At 40.4% G+C, this 16,445-nt stretch overlaps 1 protein-coding gene and 1 long non-coding RNA gene across 2 annotated transcripts in view; one reads left to right on the forward strand and one right to left on the reverse strand.

Moving 5' to 3' along the window:
- Positions 1-16,445, forward strand: part of LOC134156695 (ribonuclease H-like) — a 521,461-nt gene that overhangs the window by 272,820 nt on the left and 232,196 nt on the right. The window lies entirely within an intron of this gene.
- On the reverse strand, positions 42-1,286 carry LOC134156799 (uncharacterized). Its single transcript, XR_009962067.1, has 2 exons — positions 628-1,286; positions 42-376 (listed from the first exon to the last, which is right to left on the reverse strand). It is a non-coding gene; the product is annotated as an uncharacterized LOC134156799 (long non-coding RNA).

A 16,445-nucleotide genomic window follows, 5' to 3' on the forward strand; every position in this document is an offset into this window, starting at 1 on the left:
CCCAAACCTACCCCAATAAATCAACTGCTCTCACCCCATGGTCAGCAACAGTAAGGTTTTATTTATGAGATCTAAAATTGTCTTTTCCATCTGAGTAAATTCCTGGGTTAGTGGCATGTTGGGTATGAATTATTGTGAACATCTCCTTACCCAGAGCCCTCTGCTCCCCTCCCCAAGACCCCCCTTGCAATGTGCTGCTGCTTTCATCCTCTGCAGGGAGCCCAGTGTCCCCTGAAACCCCCAAAGCTGCAGTGACTTCAAGGCAGTGGGTGCGTGCGTGCTGGCTCAGACACGAAGAAGGGGCTCCTGCAGCCACCTAGTCCTCCCCTCCGCACAGGGACAGCAGAGCCATGTGGCAGTCACTGGAGGTGTCCTTCTGCAAGAGGGAGACCCATGTCAGAGAACTGGAAAAGCCCAGGGCAAGGCATCGGGAAGGAATATTTCCATGCCACAGGTATCAGTACATCCCCTCTACAGCCAGAAATGCCAACACTGGAGCTGGTTGGGGTACTTCTCCCTCCCCAGGTGATGCTCAGCCCCTGTGCCACTCATGGCTATGGATCCTATAGGACCAGGACCCAACCAGACAAAGTTACAAACCAGGGAGGGATGCCCGTGTGCCCTCACCTCAATCATGCGGTACAGAGATCTGTCGAACAGGTCCATGAACTTGCCCTGGATGTTGAGCAGGTCAATCTCACTCTGGGAAATCATGATGCGGGTGAGGGTCCTCTCATCCGTGCCAGCACCCTGCAAACGGGAGATTCAGCAAGTAACCCCAGAGGGACCGGAGCTCGGGGACCCTCTGGGCATCTCCAGAACAGCCCAAACTGGAGATTGGGTCCAGAGGAGAGCCACAAAAGTCATCAGAGTTCTGGAGCTCCTTGCCTATAGAAAAGGCTGAGAGTTGGGTTATTTAGCCTGGAGAAAAGGGTCTGGGGAAACATTACTGCAGCCTTTCAGTACTTAAAGGGAACTTACAAGATAGGGACAGACTTTTTAGCAGGGCCTGTATCAATAGGAAAAGGGGTGTTTTTAGTTTTAAACTAAAAGAGGGGAGATTTAGACTAAATATAAGGAAGAAAGTTTTACAATGAGGGTGGTTCAACACTAGCACAGGCTGCCCAGAGAGGCAGTAGATGCCCCATCCCTGGAAACATTCAAGGCCAGGTTGGATGGGACTCTGAGCAACCTGGTCTAGTGGGAGGTGTCCCTGCTCATGGCAAGGGGGTTGGAATTAGATGATCTTTAAAGGTCCCTTCCAACCCAAACCATTCTATGATTCTATGATCAATTTAAAACTCTGTTAATGTGCATAAGGGGTGTGCTTGAGCCCTGTGCGAGAGCCAGCTTTGAGTATGGGGAGCTGGGCTGAGCCCTTCTTGAAGGAAAGGACTTGGAGAGTCTGCCTTGATGGCATGTCCTTACCCAGCCCCTGTACCCAATGGAAAGCTGTCAATGCTTTGGCTGAGTAAGGATTTCCAGTACCAGGCTATTGATGCAGTGGGGGGTTCATGGCAGGAAATTGGTGCAGAGAGCCCGTAAGAATGAATTTTTACTGTAAGAATGAATTTTTTACTGTCTACAAGCAGGAATCTGAGGGACGAGTAGTCAAAGTGGAGAAACCAGAACACATCTAGATGTTCTCTATCCTGTCAAAAAAAGAAAAGGTTGTTTGGCACTGTCTTTGTTAAGTAGTAGTGGTACCTGTTAGGGATAGGTACAGCTTGTGCCGGAGTACCAATGGCTATAGTATGCATGATTTTTACTTGAAAGTAGCTGCAGTTTGTTGCATTAAATAAGTGCCCATTAGCAGCTAGAGAACATGAAGTGTGCTCTGAGTGCATCTTCTGGTTCAACTTCCTCTGCATGTGGATGCTCCTTTTTTTTTTTAATTAACCAAAGAAAATACATATTAACTTTTGATTGACTTCAGTGTTTTAGCATAGTAAATGCGTACTAAATAGCACTGAGTACGTTAAGGTTTCACCAATGCATGCAACTGGAAGGAAGCAACACTTCTGATACCTAGTTGTTTAGGAGCCTTGCTGTTTGGGGAAAGAAAATGAAGACTGGGGAGAATGCTGCATGCAATCATTTATTTCTGATCCGTAAGAGGCTTTTTTTTTTTTTTTAGTGTATTGGGGGAAGATCTTGTGACTCCAGTTAACTGGTTTGACTGTAGTTTGTTAGACTGGACTGTACATAAATTTGGTACCAAGATGATTTTCACAATAAGCACTTTCATAAGGTTCCTGCAGGATTGCACTGTAATAAAAAAAACATAATCATTTAGGTTAGGAAAGACCCTTAAAATTATTGAGTTCAACCATTAACCCAGCACTGCCAAGTCCACCTGTAAACCATGTCCCTAGGCACCATATCTACACATATCTCCAGGGATGGTGACTCAACCACTTCCCTCGGCATCTTCTTTCAATGTTTGACAACTGATTTGGTGAAGAAGTTTCCTCTAATATCCAATCTAAACCTCCCCAGGCACAACTTGAGGTCATTTTCTCCTGTCCTATTGCTTGCTACTTGGGAGAGACTGATACCCACCTCACTACAACCTCCTTTCAGGTAGTTGTAGAGAGCAATAGGGTTCCCCCCTCAGCCTCCTTTTCTCCAGGCTAAACAGCCCCAGATCCCTCAGCCACTCCTCATAAGACTTGTGCTCCAGACCCTTCACCAGCTCTGTTGCTCTTCTCTGGACCCACTCCAGCACCTCAATGTGTTTCTTGTAGTAAGGGACCCAGAACTGAGCACAGTATTTGAGGTGCAGCCTCATCAGGGCCAAATACAGGGGGAAGATAACTGCCCTAGCCCTGCTGGCCTCATTATCTCTGATACAGGCCAGGATGCTGTTGGCTTTCTTGGCAATCACAGACATCGGTCAATGGGAGGGGAAGAGAGGCAGCCATGAGGGTGTAATGGATGGGAACCTAGCTGGCAGTTGATTCCCTTTCACGACTGAGAACCATAACAAAGGATGTTGTTTGTCACAGTGTATTCAGCACAGTATACATGTTTGTGTTCATTGTGACTGTCGGAAAGAGGCAGGAAAACATAGATGTGCAGCTGTTCTATGACCATACTTGACTGCACTGGCGTGCCTGGCCAACGCTGTCAGAGTGGACAACGATGAGATCACGAGAAACTGCACGGTCCCATGAGTAAATGATTAGAGATCTGGCATAAAGCCAGTTGGCTTGATAAGGGTATAAAATCTTGTGGCCATGTGAGAAGCTTCACCTATGGGTGAATGCACTGCATAGGAATTTTCCCAATTACCTGAGACTCCTGGCATCAGCTGCAATGGGGCTTCCCAGCCGGAAGTGTGGGCGTCAATTATGAGTCAGTGGTAACTGGTGATGTATTTCTTCCTAATCTCTATTCTCTCTATACAGTAATGATCTAATGCATTGCTAACTTTCTTTGGTACTTTACTTATATACCTGTAACTCTGATTTGCCTTATTGTACTTATTCACTATATATAGAGAGAGATATTTGCCTTATTCACATTAGTGTGCTTGCTTTTAGTGTGCTTGTTGGCTTTTGTGTGCTTGTTTAATAAACTCTGCGTATTATGCAGCTAGTGTGTGGTCACTTTGTGGTGTACCCTGTCAGCAGAGCAGAGGGGTGAGAGGAGATCGTGAGGGGAGAGCAGGGGCAACCATGAGGGGAGATCGTGAGGGGACAGGAGATGCAGCCATAATTGGTGAGGGGAGATCATGAGGGGAGAGCATGGGTAGCCATGAGGGAAGATCATGACAGGAGAGGTGGGACAGTCATGAGGGGGAATTGTGAGAGGAAAGGAGGGGCAGCCATGAGGGGAAATCGTAAGGGGAGAGGTGGGGCGATCAATAGTGGGGATCGTGAGGGGACAGGAGAGGTGGCCATGAGGGGTGAGGGGAGACCGTAAGGGAAAAGCAGGGGCAGCCATGAGGGAAGATCATGAAGGGGGTGATGGGGAGGTTGTGAGGGGAGATCGTGAGGTGAGAGAAGGGGCAACCATGGGCCATGAGGGGTGGCCATGAGGGGAGATCTTAAGGGGAGATGAGGGGTGGCCATGAGGGATTGAGGCAGCAGCTATATAGTGTGGGGCCACTGGGGGGGGGCAGATGAAGGGTGGCTGTGACTGGAGATCATGAGGGGGAGACATGATGGGAGATAAGTTTGCCTTAGTAACATGATTTAGTGGTGAGCTTGGTAGTCCTGGGGTAACACTTGGGCTCAATGATCTTAAAGGTCTTCTCCAGCCTAGTTGATTCCATGATTCTATGAAACTGCTACTATAAAACTAGAGACCTCATGGAAGGGGAAGGTGATCCTTCTTTACAAAGCCCTTATGCAAGTTAATTTTATGCGTTCACATTTTTGCAAGCAACAGGATGTGTGTATTCAGCTGGTCCGCCTAGGGTCACATCTGTGTGACCACAGAAGAGACTTGGCTGTTGAGTCCTCACAACAGCACTGGGTCTTCTTGACTGGCAATGACAAACCAAATATTTTATAACCTTTAGTAGTTTATCAGCTGTTAGGGTTGTAATATGGCTCAGAATCTTGCTTACTTCAGTCTCCATAGACTTAGGCCACATTGCTTGCTTGCTGTCTGGGTCTTTTTTTCCTTTTATGACATATATGGCTTGAAATACATGTTTGTAGTTTGCTCTCCTGAAGAGATAACAGGAAAAATGGTATATGTGATAAACTGATAATCTTGCTGTCATCTTCATGGTCTTTGCTGACAGTCACCTGTGCTTTGATGTTTCAAGTGGAAGCCTTTTAGTCCTGACATAATACATTTCTTAATTTTACTACTGGGAATGGTGTTCTGGAAACAGTGTCCTGTGTTATCAACACTCTTGTTTTGTATTTAAGTTTCAATGCTTACACACACATTCCCAGTCATCATAATTCCAACCTTAGAAATTTTGTCAAAGATTTCTTCACTCTCAAATAGGGAACAATACGGCAATTCCCTCCTGCTGCTGCTGAAGTGCATCCTTAAGTACAGCAGATGTCATTAAACCTTAGCCAGCTTAGGCAGCTCTCCAGACTGTTGGCAGGGCACATTGGTGTTACCACGTCCTGTGCCTCTTTCCTGTAGTGGCTGATGAAATGGAAAAAGATGGGTCAAATGAAGGGAAATAGCAATTCATATTCCTGTAATCTTCTGCCATCAGTTTTACACCAGTGCTCATCCCATTATTTTCAGCTTTACTCGTCCTATTTTAAAATGATCTAGAAAAATCAAGTATATAGGGGCTCTTTTGAATGGTGTTAATTATGTATAGCCTAACGTTCACCAGCTGTAGGCCAGATCGTCAGTTAGTGTGTTTGATATAAATGTACTGGCTTGAACCAAGGTGGGCTGATGCCAACTGCATGAAGTTTAACCATGACAAGTGCAAGGTCCTACACCTGGGTCAGAGCAATCCCAGGCAGAGGTACAGGTTGGGCAGAAAAAAGATTCAGAGCAGCCCTAAAGAGAAGGACTTGGGGGTGTTGGCTAATGAGAAAATGAACATGAGCAGGCAATGTGTGCTTGCAGCCCAGAAAGCCAACCGTATCCTGGGCTGAATCAAAAGCAGCGTGACCAGCAGGTCGAAGGAGGTGATCCTGCCCCTCTACTCTGCTCTTGTGAGACCTCCCCTGGAGTATTGTGCGCAGTTCTGGTGTCCTCAACATAAAAAGGACATGGAACTGTTGGAACAAGTGCAGAGGAGGGCCACAGGGATTATCAGGGGACTGGAGCACCTCCCGTATGAAGATAGGCTGAGGAAGTTGGGGCTGTTCAGCCTGGAGAAGAGAAGGCTGCGTGGAGACCTCATAGCAGCCTTCCAGTATCTGAAGGGGGCCTATAGGGATGCTGGGGATGGACTCTTCATTAGAGACTGTAGTGATAGGACAAGGGGTAACGGGTTCAAACTTAAACAGGGGAAGTTTAGATTGGATAGAAAGAGGAAATTCTTTCCTTTGAGAGTGGTGAGGCACTGGAATAGGTTGGCCAGGGAGGCTGTGAATGCTCCATCCTTGGCAGTGGTCAAGACCAGGTTGGATGAGGCCTTGGGTGATATGATTTAGTGTGAGGTGTCCCTGCCCATGGCAGGGGGGTTGGAACTAGATGATCTTCAGGTCCTTTCCAACCCTAACTATTCTATGATTCTATTCAAAACTGGTGAGGATCTAGCTCAGAGAAGTAGCGTCTCTTGGCTTTGAACTTATCAATAAGTAAACGTGAGATTCTAAAAGATGCAAGAGCCACAAAGAGGCTAGTGTTTATGTACTTTAGGAATTAGGTGGCTGGGGTAGGAGGAAGCACTGTGCACTATGGATCTTTCTGCTGAATTTTAAATTCAAAGAGTGTGATGCAACAAAATAAATGTAAGATAAACTTTCATGCAGCTGAAAATACCAAATAAACAAATACTACAAAATATCAAGGCTAGCACCACTTTCCAGTAAATATAACTGAAACACGTGAAAAAAAAATAAAAATAGACTTTGCTACTTTTCTGGAAATTTAAATTACTCCAGTAAAGGCAACATCATCCTATATTCCACAAACTAATTTCCAAGACTCTCTCAGCCAGATTTCATGGTATAGCCTGACTGCGCTGTGAAGCTTTGGCAGTGCAATTGTCTCTGTACCCAGGTAAACCAGAGTTATGAACTGTACCTCTGTTGAAAGAAGATTAGGCAGCCGGTGTATGTCAGAGAGTGTCAACACATCTAGAGCGTATTTTTATGACCTTTCTCCTTGGGTCGTATTTGGAAGCAAAATTGTAAGCTTAGCTGCCTGAAGCGGGTGGGATCATATGCTGGGATCAAGACTGTGCTTACAATTAAGATAATCCAAAGAATGCCTTTCTATAAAAAGGATGGACTTCTCAGGCAAAACTTCATTCATCAATTAGAAAAAACATTCTGGTCTATATGAAAGGATGCTGTTTTCTTTCTAGGTCTTTCTACCAAATAAAACACTAGGGTTTTGCTTTCTCTTTTACTTTCTCCACATGTACACCTACTCACAGAACAAGTTCCTGTTGAATTTAGTGTGGAAGTAAGGTGTCTCTTTATCTAGTTCTTTCTTTTGGAACAGCAGAATTATTTCCGTAATCTTCTGCTCTGACTGAACAAATTAAAAAAAACATGTCATTGTACTTTAACAAATACAGGAGTTTAAATTATGGAGAACTTATCCAAGTGCTTAGGTTTCCTTAGGATTTATCACTGAAACAGATTACTTGCCTGATATTTAACCATACTAATAGGAGCATATTTTTATTAATGTCCATTAATCAATCCGAACTTCCCACTGAAATTAAATTTCCAAGCTCCTGCTGATATCAGTGGTATCAGGACCAGACCTACATATAGCGCACTCAATAGTTTTGTCATTCTTAAAAGGTTTTATTTGGTTTAGAAGTGAAAAGGAGTTTTGTTTGTCATGTCCAAGAACAGTACAGAAGAAAAGATGTAAAAGAAAAGACTGCATTTCAGTGTGCCAGTCTTCACTGAAAGGATTCACTTGGAACCTAATCTTAGTGTTTAAACAGAGGTTTCTTCAGTTTGCTGATGGTCACTTCAGCCACTGGTATGACGAGATCACTCCAGAGTCAGTCTGAAATACCTCATATGGACGGAAAGAGAGAGCAGCATGATTGCTTCCTAACTGCTCCTTGCTTAATAACCATCCTTCTCTCTGACTCCTCAGGGTGCTTGGCCTCATCATGACTTAATTTGCTGTTTCCACAGATGTGATTCAATTAAATGAAGTAAAATAAATCAGTGATCTCATACACCTCACAGTTTTATATCTCAAAGTGACCCTTTCAGAGTAGATTTTTCTGTTAACAGCAACTAACTAAAAACCTACACATTTTCTTGTCATATTTTCTGTGGCCTCAAAAAAAAGGGTATGATTGAAACTGTCTCATCATCATGTTGTTATATAAATCACAAAAGGAATTATAACATATTGAAAATCAACACTGAAAAAGAATCAGAATGACCAAAATGATCTTAATCAGTGTTGTTTGCATGTTATTTACTGAAGCACATATAGCATCTGCAGCACTTCAGAGCATGTCAGAATCACTTCAGATAAGTCCCATACTTCACATAAATGAAGCTTCTCTTCAGAAATGGGAGCTCTAGAACCAACTTAGTTGGTTCTTAGTTTCATGAAATTATCATGAAACATTTCCTGTACAATTCTGTCCTAAATCTGATTTTTTTCCTCAATCTAATAGGATGAAAAATGAATAATATTAAATGTAAGTGAACCTTTTAAATATTTATGCACGCAGTTGAAAGAAGCTAACACAAATAGTGTTTAATTCTTCAAAAGAGGAATCATCTCTCCACCTTCTTGTTTTTAAACTTAAATGTTATAATTGAGTTTCTGTTAGGCTGAACTGAAAGGGTTTATTGGATTAGATAATTCATATAGTTACATATATGCCTATGTACCTGTGCCTGGGAAAAAACATATACTTCTATTTTGTAAAGCAGTCCATGTTTCACAAATTCAAACTGAAAGTATGGAATTCAGAAACATAGAAGACATGGACATTCTCATATTGTCAAGCAAACAGAACTAATTCTTCTTCACTTAGCCACAAATAACAGCTTATATCTGAAACCTGCGGCCACCTGCCCTTGCCAGAAGTGATGTGGTATCTTTACTTTTTTGCTCAGATTTGCTGGTAAAAAAAAAATTAAAGGAACCCCCATAGCACAGGACTTGTGCTGAGTAGCAAGTGAGTCTCAACCTTCAGGTGAGAGTTGCTCTATAAACCTTTTTCCTCTAATGATAAAACAAACTGAACTTGGCTGCCACTGAACATAGGAAATCTAAGAATTTTCAATTATTTGTGGAGAGTGGGTTTGTTTTTTAACTTCTTTCCAAAAGATTTGTCCCCAGAGGTGTTCTGAGAGCCTACACAGGGTATAAGCCCTTGCACCATCTGTTTCAGTATCAGGTACACTGAATGGCCTGCTTTTCTTCATTTCCAGCTGTGTTTCCTACATCCCTATCTCTGTGGAAGCACTACCAATGCACTTAACTATGTAGAAATCATCTGTCCTCAGAGAATTACCTTTTTCACATCAGTTGAATTATCATTGAAGAACTCACCCAGTCACTACAGGCTTGCAGTCAGTATTTGTGACTTTATTATAACATCTAGAAGTATTCCTGCCATCTGGGAAGAACCATAAACTAACTTATAACTACTTATTTAACTCATTACCTCTTGACTTCTATATTTAATCTCTGAAGGAGTAAAAGAGACGAGATGTTGGCAGTATTTTTCCAGTTAATAACATTTAAGCAAATTTACAACAACAAAAATCCAGAAGAAAATAATCTTTCAAACCAGTCTATTGTACAAAGACAGACATTTTCTATGTAATTTCTAGGTTCAGCCTGGAGAAGAGGAGGCTTGGGAAGACCTTATTTTGGCCTTTTAATACTTAAAAGGGGTCTTGTAGTAAAGATGGTGGAAGACTGTGTACCAGGGCCTATAATAATGGGACAAAGTGTAATGGTTTTAAACTGAAAAAGGATAAATTTGGCTATAAGGAAGAAATTCTTGACTATGAGGGTGGTGAGATCCTGGAACAGGTAGCCCAGAGAAGCTGTGGCTCCCCAATCCCTGGCAGTGTTCAAAGGGGCTTTGAGTAACCTGGTCTAATGGAAGGTATCCCTGCCCATGAGAAGGGGTTGAACTAGATGATCTTTAAAAAGTCTCTTCCAACCCAAATCATTCTGACCATTGGGTGTGTATAGAATTGGATTTTTTTTTATATAAAGAAACAGACAATATTCATTACAGCATCCCAGCTTAAGGTTATTCTACATTTAGTCTTCTGATGTTTTAGTAGAAAAGAGTGAGAAATTCTTACAGAGAGAAATGAGAGCATCTTCAAGTCATATCCCATATTAAGAAAAGTAATAGATCGATACTAGCTGTCCACAAAGAGATTCTCAGCTAATGTTTCAAGATTTTGAGCATTTCCAAACAGGAAAAAAATCTTATTCTTGTTCAGGACTTCCAGGTCCTTCCTTTTAACTTTGGAAGGTTTGGTCACTGGTGTTTTACGATCCTGTCACCAACCTTTGCTGAGAAAGCAGTAATTGTAAAGACAATATAGGCAAAACTATGGCACTAGAAATTCCAGTACGTTTTACTCTTATGTAAATTTTATCCAAGAGTAAATTATGTATTGCTTTCTTCATGTGGTTGTCTAATCAGACTATTTGTGTTTTAAAAGAGAAAGAAGTTTTATTACTAAATGCCCTGAAATATTTGTTTTAATCATCATTGAAGGAAACTGCATGGTCCTCACCTCCTTCATAGTTAATGATTATTTCCTTGCCATTTTACTGTCAATTTGCTGTAATTTCTGCATTAGATCATTACAGAAGCTGAGGTCTCAACCTACTGAGGTATCAATGTGAGAAAGATCTCTAGAGTAGGAAGTGGTATAATATAATGGAATCTAAAAGTTGTTATATCGCAGCAAGGGTCAATGTCTGCTATATTTTCACTACTTGAAATATTTACGGTACTCTGATAGAAAAGTCTATGTGGCCTATCAGTTACTCATTAATAATATTATTTAAAATCAGCCATTTCTTTCTTTTTCATACCTTACACTCGATTTCCAAGTAAGTGTCCAGTTTAAATGTCCAATTTGCAGTGAAGTGTTTAAATACTGTGCTAGCATTACACTATGCTTTGTACAAAACATTTTGATATACAAGAAGCAAGGTATACTGCCACGTTTATATCAACTGTAAAAATGTAAATCAATTGCAACAAAATATAGACAAAAATGATAAGGAAGCAGTCCTCAACATTTACTATGATTATCAGGGCCATAAGTTTCACATAAGAATATATTTTAAAAATAGAATCATAGAATCAACTAGGTTGGAAAAGACCTTTAAGATTATCAAGTCCAACAGACTTTAAGAACACCAGCCACTAAACCATGTCAGTAAGGGCCTCATCTGCATGGTTTTTGAACACTTCCAGGGATGGTGATTCCATCACTTCCCTTGGAAGCCTGTTCCAAAATCTGACCACTCTTTCAGTGAAGAAATTTTTCCTAATATCCAGTCTAAACCTTCCCTGGCACAGCTTGAGGCCATTACCTCTTGTCCTATCATTTGCTACTTGGGAGAAAATGTCAACCACCTCCTTGCTCCATCCTCTTTTCAGGTAGTTGTAGAGAGCAATAAGGTCCCCCCTGAACCTTGTCTTCTCCACGATAAACAATCCCGGCTCCCTCAGCCATTCCTTGTCAGACTTCTGCTCTAGGCCTTTAAACAGCTACATTGCCCTTCTCTGGACCTGCTTCAGCAGCTCAACATCTCTCTAGTTGTATATCAGACTTCTTCCAGTGGGGGAGTAATAGTCATAATCAGGCCGATAATGCAGTTTTATTTCCTTCTTTTGATGAGCCTTATTGCCCGATTGACAGTGAAACTCCCATAGAAATAAGTTAAGTTACGGATGCCTTGCAGAAAAACCAGTCTTGGCTCAGAGTACTTACACTTTGCTTAATACATTGCCAGTTAATATAAATTTCTAATCACATTTAATTGAGAAAAAAGAAAACATAAACTATTAAGCACATTTTTTCCCCTTTCCTACACTCAGCCTGAGCTGAGCACCTATCCTGGCTCCTTTTCCTGCGCCCTTTCTTCTATCAGCTGCTTTGTTTTTACCATGCATTAATCCAAATTACTTTGAGCAAGGGGTGGTGTAAGAGTCTGGGGTCATGTGTGTAAGATTCTTTCTGCTGCTCTTTGCTCTCTACTGGGTATCCTTTGTTTATAGAATCATAGAATTATAGAATGGTTAAGGTTAGAAAGGACCTTAAGATCATCTATTTTCAACTCCCCTGCCATGGACAGGGACACCTCCCACTAGGTCAGGTTGCTCAAGCCTCTGTCCAGCCTGGCCCTAAACACTGCCAGGGATGGATCATTCACAGCTTTCTCAGGCAACCTGTTCCAGTGACTCACCTCTCTAGTTGTAATAGTATTTGTAATACAAATGAGAATTAACTGGTAAATCAAAGAGAATTCCTTTTGGTCATTAATGATCATGCCACATTTTGTTAGTATCATAATCTCCATCTTTTTTGTGATCAGTAGCATTTATAACCCCACTTTCCTCTGCTCATCGTTTAATTTCTAGGAAAAAACACAGTAGCAATTTTATATTTTTACAAGCTGACCCCCTTCTAGCTTCCAAGTATTTTAGGAAGGGTTTAATTGAAATTCAGTTCAAAAATGAATGTAATTTACTGCTAGTTGATAATAAGAGATCATCTGGCTTCAGCAAGGCTCGCGTGACTGAGTTTAATAAAACATTTGATGAAATCTTGATTAGATCACACAAGGCTTGGTATTTGGGAAACATCAAGTGTGATTTGTGCTTTTGTATCATTCTAACCCTAATGTCCCTTGCGCTGAATGAAATAATCAGCTTAAATGTATGTACGCTAATGATGTGTTTGTTATGAAAACATAGCATACAATTCCTTCATCAGTGTCACAGAAAAGTACAATGGATTTAATTCAGTGCTAGTTGCAAAATATTTTTATGGTGGGATGTTCTTAAAAGGCAAGATAAATTTGAGAAGCTCTTCTATGTGTAATTTAAACAGACAACAGAGTGACAGGCAGGATCTTATTCTAGGTGTTCTTATTGTTCTCTGGTTTATATTTTGAAATTGGGAAAAATAATATATAATTGGCTGTGGTCTGAAGTAGAAGTAAATTCACCATCACTCCACTATGACACTGCTCGATGCAGTAGGCATGTATATAGCTTGTGACATGTCTGTCAACTTACTCTTCGCACCTCCTTTCCTTCCATGGCAGCAAAGCTGGGCCAATATGAAACAGTTTTGCGTGTTTTCCCATTTTGCGCTCTTAATGTCAAATGCACATTTGCATCAGAGACATGAAAAAAACATCTGAAATCTTATAAAATGTTCTGGGGTAATATTGTTTTCATTGAGGAACAGCACTTTATTAAAATTAAGCAGCTAGATTTCAATTTTTATTTTTTTTTTTTAATAACACAAATAATTTCAGTAAAGTTAAAATATTCTAGCTGGCCTTCTTTGACAGAATATTGTAACTTTTCATTTCAGAGTACTTATTCATTTCAATATATTTGCTATGACATTTTATGCTATTCAGTTGCAAGATAAATTGTCAGAATAAAAATTTTAACTTTCAGTGCTGTCATGGTTTAACTACAACCAGCAACTAAGTACCACATAACCACTTGCTCACTTTCCTTCCCCCAGCAGGATGAGGAGGACAATCAGAAAAAAAGGTAAAGCCCATGGGTTGAGATAAGAACAGTTTTGTAATTGAAATACAGTTAAATATTGTAATAATAATAATTGTAAAGGAAAAAGAGAAAGAGGAGTAAACCCCAAGAAACACAAGTCATGCACAGTGCAATTGCGTACCACCCGCCTGGCCAGCTCCTCCCAGTTTATACACTGACCACGATGTTCTGTGGTATGGAATACCCCTTTGTCTAGTTTTGAGTCAGGTGTCCCGTCTCTGCTTCCTCCTGACTTCTTGTGCCTCTCCTCACTGGCAGAGCATGAGAGACTAAACAGTCCTTGATCAGAGTAAGAGCTACTGAGCAACACTAAAACATTGGTGTGTTGTCAAAATTATTCTCACACTAAATACAAAATACAGCACTATACAAGCTTCTAGGAAGAAAATCAACTTTATACCGTTTAAAACCAGGACAATTGCCATGAAGGCAAGTGACTTTAATTTCCTTTTTTTTTTAAATTTTTTAGTTCAAAGCCATAAAAGTTTGGAAAAGGTTGAGGTTCTAATAGTACAAATATATGTACACATACTTTTAATATGCACACCTCCATAGAATGGATATTCTGATTTTGTCATCTGTTAACTGCACTGTTATAAAAGTTTACATTTTCTTTATGATCAATTAAATTATGTTGGAATATCTATTTTACAGCATATTCTCAGTATCTGAAGTAATATTTACTTTTTAATATTAGAGATGCTTTTTTACTGGCAGATGCTATGTCCTTTTTGTTCATTGTATCCTGTAAGAAATATTTTATGATACCAACATTTATCACCTCAGAAAGAACTCACTACAAAGTAAAGCAGAATTGTTAACAGTCTCAAAAAAGACATTTTGTGGAATTTGAAATTCTTATGACTCTAGGGAGGAAATGCCAGTCTTCTTAGTTGCCCATGTTCCTTATTTTGTGCTAATCTTGTTCAAGCCTTTCTTACATTTTCTTTTATTCTGTAGATCTTTAAAATTATGGGTCAGCATTTTGGCAACACATTGTCCTCAGTAGCAGTTGCTCCTGCCCTTATTTTATGACAGTATTTTTCAAACTAAATCTGAACCAGTCAAAGCCTGTTTTCTCCATAATTCCTTTTCAAGAAGATTATTTGTAAGAAAGAATAGGCTGTAGTAATGGTGTCTTTTTTCCTGTTTATGGAGGGAGACATTCTGAACTGGAATACTTAACGGAAGAGGAAAAACATTGCATTCTCATGTGAACTATAACCCGTTTGGTGCTTGCAAAGTCTTAGATAGCTTTTTAAAACTGGAGTAACAACTAGTTGAAGGTTCTGGTTCACAATTTATTTTATGTGCCACTGACATCAAAAAACCTAGTATATGGCAGGTTGTTAGAGGGAATTAGTCAGTGAACTGCAGTAAAATCTGGATGAACACTCAGAATTTCCTAGATTCATAAATTCTGAGTTTGAGTGTACACAAGATGTAATATTTAGATCCACATTTCAACTAAAAAATATTTGAATGAACTCTGGATCTGGTGTCTGATCTAGTATTTCATAGAATCATGGAATGGTTTGGGTTGGAAGGGGCCTTAAAGATCATGTAGTTCCAAGCCCCCTACCGTGGGCAGGGACACTTTCCACTAGACCAGATTGCTCAAAGCCCCATCCAACCTGGCCTTCAACACTTCAAGGGATTGGGCATCCACAGCTTCTCTAGGCAACCTTTTCCAGTGTCTCACCATCCTTATAATGAATAATTTATTCCCAATTTCTAATCTAAATCTACCCTCTTTTAGCTTAAAACCATTCCCCTTGTCCTATTGTTACATGCCCTTGTAAAAAGTCCTCCAGATTTCTTGTAGGCCCCCTTTAAGTATTGGAAGATTGTTATAAGGTCTCCCCTGGCATTCTTTTCTACAGGCCAGTTATAAAATCCATATTTGGGTATAATTTGAAGTTGTTATATCCGGTGTCATTGTCATGTAGAGGCTTCAGTCAGGATCAGAATTTTATTGTCCCAAGTGTTGCATAAGCCAAAAACATGTTCACACTGGAGCAGTTCACTTTTCCCATAAAATACTCCTCATGCTTTTAGCAACTGAAATTTTTGGGAGTTTGATATAGAAGCTAGTAGTCACTAAAGTTAATGAGATTCTTGCCTGTGGAGAGGTGGTTCAACCTCAGTATTAACTTCTACATTGTCAGGTAAGGTAGTATTAAAATTTCATCTCTTTGATCACATAACTTGAAGTCCATGTTTGAATGATGTGGTCAATACCCATACAAACACACAGATGAAAAGGAAATGTCGACAGTACAGGAAAGAGGCTGTTTCTGTCACCAGTAGGATTTATAGTGAATATAGTAGGCTCTGCAAAGCCTCCAGCATGCAACCTGCAATACTAGCCTGCATCTCCATTATTGTTAGGGTTCGTGTTTCATATTCGAAGGTTCTCTTGTTATTTGACACTACCAATGTTTTCCTGCTGTGAAACACCAAAAAAAGTGCCACATAATTTATTTTTGTCGTATTCCTAGAGTTAGAAAACTGTTTACAGGGGTAAGATTTTTAAGATGTTTTTGTTGCCATCATTGTTCACTGATTTTAGGAATTCAACCTTCTTACTCCCTGCAATCATGTAGAAAAACAATGAATATTTTAACATGAGAAATAGCCCCATCTTCAGGTGCTGGTAAAAGACGTATGATGGGAAGCATTAGAAATACAGTGCAAAAAAACCCTTTGGCATGTGATTCCATTTTGAACAGCAGATATGCAGAGCATTGCCTAAACTCTGCCTATGTTCCAGAAGGTGCATACTGAAGTATTCAGGTGGTATCTGAACTTATCATGAAATGCAACTCAGAAATACAATCATCAGTGATGCTTATTACATGTACACAAAATAGCACTGTAGCTGAAGAAGAGCTCTCCATTCAGTGATTTCCTCAGGCAAAGGGAATTAAAAAAACCCCTCCTATTTATCTGAAAAAGTGTTGGAAAGGAGGGGCAAGAGAAAAAAATTTCCTCATTCCATTAGAAGTGGATTAGTATGCAGCCAAGAATGCAGTTTGTAGGGCCAGAG

Source organism: Pezoporus occidentalis, unplaced genomic scaffold (assembly GCF_034315485.1).
Source record: "Pezoporus occidentalis ecotype Australia unplaced genomic scaffold, CSIRO_AGI_Poc_V1 ctg9, whole genome shotgun sequence".
Lineage (NCBI taxonomy): Eukaryota > Metazoa > Chordata > Aves > Psittaciformes > Psittacidae > Pezoporus > Pezoporus occidentalis.